General features: G+C 38.9%; 1 pseudogene across 1 annotated transcript; it reads left to right on the top strand.

Annotated features, from left to right (window-relative positions):
• The first annotated feature begins 702 nt into the window (after positions 1–702).
• LOC143845703 (phospholipase A1-II 4-like) lies at positions 703–1,963 on the top strand (annotated as a pseudogene). The gene is made up of 2 exons (XR_013234501.1): positions 703–1,066; positions 1,129–1,963. The product of XR_013234501.1 is annotated as a phospholipase A1-II 4-like (transcript).
• Positions 1,964–4,632: the final 2,669 nt, after the last annotated feature.

The following is a 4,632-nucleotide window of genomic DNA, read 5'->3' as shown; positions in this document are numbered from 1 at the left end:
TAAAAGTAGCATATCAAAAGGCGAAATGATAAATGCGACCCTTTTCATCACATGGATGGGACACCCAACTGCAGTGTACGTGGCAATCAAATCCGTTGAATCCTTCTGACGTGTGGTACATCAGCCCCTCTGCAGTCATTGATACACTGCTGTTGGGTGTCCCAAGTGATGAAAATGGGCGCATTTATCATTTCCCTACCTAAAACTACCACATAAACTAATTTATAAAGGAAGTTTGATAAATTACGTAAAGAAAATTTTCTTCGATAAGTTTGATAAATATTACCCTAAAGTTGATATATTGTGATATCCTCTGCATCATAAAAAAAAATAACGGACGTGCTATGTCCTAAAATAGCTTTATCATTTCCATCAAACAATAGCATTATCATGGACGTGCTATGTCCTAAAATTCCTAATACTTGCTCACTCAAAACATTAGTCCATGCTTAATAAAGGTTAATATAAAGACTAAAGTAAATTAAATACGTTTTTAAGTAATTGATAAATATCCAAATATCCTTTCTTAAAAAAATTGCAAAAGTGGTAAGGCTTGTTTAAAATTGAAAACTTTAATACTCATTCGGAAGAACATCATTTTCGTAAGTACAAGCGCTTTTCTCGCTTTGCAACTAAAAGGGTTATTTTAATTGCCTGGCCAAGTATAAATAGAATGATAATTTGATATGGGTGCTACAAGTACCTAGCTAAGGGTTATTTTAATAGATGGATCCAAACCCTTTTGTCGACAGTGGTCTTGTTGACGTAGCAAGACAATAGCAACTCCAGTAATCTCGCAACCCTCAAAATCCAAGTGTTGATTCCAGTTGCCTAAAGCCTTAATCCTACCCAACCCAAAATAAAATTGGACAGGTTTTTTCCAACCATAATTCGATCAACTTAAGATTTTGAAAGGCTGACCCAACCCCAGCATAAATAGGGTTGAGCGTGGCCCAATTGCACCTCTAAAAAAATCCCCCTCAAGTTTTTATTGAGTTTTGAGTGAGTAGGGAATTAGAGTTGAGTCAATTTTCTGTGTTTTCAAACTTCGAATGGCAATGTTATGGTAAGCTTGTGCATGTCTGTATGTATATATGAGAGAAAGACTAAAGCGGCGAAAATTTGCAGGTTCTAAGCGAGGCGAATGGACTAGTGGAAGTGTTCAAGGACGAAGAAATTAGCATAACTGTGACTGGCCACAGCTTGGGAGCCGACCTCGCCACCTTAAATGCACTCGACATCGTCTCCAACGGATATAACAAGCCCAATGATCACCCCGACAAGTATTGCCCTGTCACCACCACCGTCTTCGCTAGCCCTCGCGTCGGAGACTCCAACTTCAAGTAGGTCTTCTCCCAAATGGAAAACCTAAGATCGTTACGCGTCCCAAATGCCAAGGACATCGTTCCCAAGTATCCGCACTTGGGTTATGAAGATATTGGCATAGAACTAGCGATTGATACTCGCAAATCAGAGTACTTGAAGAGCCTTGGAAATGTGTCAAGCTGGCATAGCTTACAGGCTTATTTGCATGGAGTTGCGAGAACACAAGGGAGTAAGGGAGGGTTTAAGCTAGAAGTTAAGCATGATATAGCTCTTGTGAATAAGTCGATGGATGGTTTAAAGGATGAATATTGTGTTCCCAAGTCGTGGTGGGTTGAGAAGGATAAGGGTTATTAGGGATGAGGAAAATTCGGGGATAAGATGGTACAATTATGCTATTTCATAATGAGTAATATTGTAAATCTGGCACGAGTATATGAGATTTGGAAGGCTTTTACCTGTTGAAGTTGGAGGCTAATTCTAACTGTTTATTCTTTTCGATCGAATTGAATTTGAGAATAGCAAGCTAGGCTTTATTTTATCCATAAATAGGTTGCTATACTCCATTAATGTGGAGAACTTTTTCTGGCCGAACAATGAATGAAAAAGAAAAGGAAAAACCCTAAACCTTATCTGAGAATCAGAGACTGTATTGACAGAGCAAGAGTGTCAAACATATCCCTCACAAAATCTTGGTCCTTGGTTGTTGATCCTCTAACAGTGATTTGAGTACAACGTCTTTAGAACAAGAACCAAATCCAAGAAGAAGAATACAATCCAAATCGTAAAGCAAAATCCAATCAAGAATGACAAGATTTGGTATATAGAAAACCAGGGATTCAATACAAACTGATTGTAGATTACTTTACCATAAAACCAAAATCTACAAGTGTTGGAATGAATAGAAATTCCATGAATGAGGGATGCTTTTCATTTCTTCTTTGTTGCCATTTTGATCTCAGTTTCATTGATTGCTCATGAAGATTCGGAAGCAACAACAAAACCCTTGTTTTTCAACATCGATTGCTGTTGAAAAAATTATATTCAGAATGCTACAATTCTTAAGATTATTGGAAAAATATAGAAATAGGGACTGATCTTTGGCTAACTCGAACCAAACTTTGGTGTTATCTGAATCCAAATTTAAAAACTCAAACCAAACTTTGGTGCATCAAAACCCAATTTTGACAGCATCATAGAATCAGAATAAGAATAAAATTGAAGAAGTCAGATTGCACTTATCATTTGAAGATAAAAAACCCTTTGCAAATTAGATTATTGATGAAGGAAGAATGACTAAGTCGTGCAACATGGTCACTCTTTTTACGAATTGTATTTGCCCCCTACAGTGCAACCGGAATACGTGAATGGACACTCCAAGATAAATAGCCCTAACAGGCTCCAGTAGACGTGCACTCGCTTACTGGTCCACCTCGTTTCACCTTAAAACTGTACTTAGACACGGAACAGAATGCAGGAAGGAATTGGAGCAAAAACCCAAGGAGAAAATCATTTCTGTCTTGTGTACTTCTTTACGATGGAACCCTCTTTTGGAGAAGATGAAATAGTTCAAAATGGTAACAAGGTATATGGAAAATAAAACCATTTTTGGTAATAAAAAGATATTTTTTATTTATCCGAAGCCAGACCACTGGCCACGGACCTCGGACCACCGCCCCCTAAAAGGCCCAAAACTTTCTCTCCGCACTACTTCTTCTAAGGAGATGAAAGTCTAGTAACCTTGCTAATGTAGGACTAAAAAAAATGCATTGGAGTTCAAAGCTATTCCACACATCACACTTGGTTTTGGGCTCAAGTCTCAAGATATTTGAAAACAAAAGGAGATATTATTTACTTTTTTCCCACCAAAATTTTGGTTCAAATTTCAACATTTTGGGTTCAAAATCCTAACGATTGCCATGGATACTGTTACATGCCTAATTGGCCGTAATATAAATAAACAAAGAAAAAATATATAAAAAAAGGGGAGAGAGATTGATTGCAGGTAACTGGACCTCCTAGAGGAACCATAACTCTCTTGAAACATAAGTTTTGTTTTTGTTGAAAATTAACTACCTTTTCATTGTAACACAACTACTTAAATACAAACACAAAGGTGTGCCACATCACCAACCCATTTACCCACTTACCAGACACATAATAAGTAACTAACACCCACTTTTATGACTGTGGACCCCGATCCGAAGACGGTGTGCCGAGGGACGCGAGGTCCCCTTGCAATCCTCAAAGATCTCCACAACGTGAAGGAGAGCTCTGCCAAGGAACTCTCGAAACGGATGCCACCCTCACAGCATATCATGAGTGGCGATATAAAAAGAAAGAGATATGTCTCGATCCGGAACCGAGGTTCGAAACCGAGACATACCTGAAATAAACTCAGAGTCGCCATCCATGGATGCGCCATGGAACCAAAAAAAAATGCTCTGTTTGCAATGGATAACCAGAGATACAAAAGATCCGTGCCTGGTTACGAATGGGGAAGGGGTTAGGCGCCCCCAATTCGCCCGAGTGCGAACACTTGGTCTCTTATGCCATTTTTAGTAACTCCAAAGAAGTTTGAATAAAAATTATGTGAAATGAGAACAATCCTCAGGACTCGTCTACCTAAGCATGCATTTCCTGAGGATAAAAATAATAAACACATATAAAATAAAATGAAAGATGTGTCACCTAAGCATAGCTAGGTTATGAGTGACGAGCCTAATGGGTGTCTGAGTTCTGATGTGCAAACACATGCAAGCTATAGCTAAAGGTATGAGATCAGTACAATAAAGTAAGAAAACATATCAAATCATACAATAACAATACAACAAATCCTAAGACTCTAAATTATTAGCCCGAGTCCTCGGATGATCTGGTATTCATCCAAAGAAGCCTACGTATCCCCGCCTCCACGAGAATCAAGGCAACGTAGTTCTTCGCGCCTATTCTAAGCTAGGATGCCTAAGACACCTAGACCTCTTTAATAGACTCGATCTAAAAGACCGGACTAGTTATTAAGGTTTCTTGTACGATTATTTAAATTCCAGTGAATTGTGGATTTTAGGACACCCTATATGCCCTAACTAAATGCAGATTAGCCCTAGGCTAATGCAGGTGGTTCCTACAACCTTTGTGTAACTAGGCTGTATTTCCTAAGGAAAACCAAAGGTGGACTAGCGTATCCTACTCTAGTCATCACTCGGCGATGTGGAACGCCGACTGACCGGACGGAGGCGCTCCTATAACTCTAGGACAGACCCCTAACTCTAAAACAAGCACACAACAAACAAACAATCAAACAACCTA

Source organism: Tasmannia lanceolata, unplaced genomic scaffold (genome assembly GCF_043159265.1).
Source record: "Tasmannia lanceolata isolate RefF3 unplaced genomic scaffold, GAP_Taslan_0.1 ptg000015l, whole genome shotgun sequence".
In the NCBI taxonomy this organism is placed as follows: Eukaryota; Viridiplantae; Streptophyta; class Magnoliopsida; order Canellales; family Winteraceae; genus Tasmannia; species Tasmannia lanceolata.
Note: the sequence above shows the minus strand (reverse complement) of the source record. Positions and strands in the feature narration are given on the sequence as shown.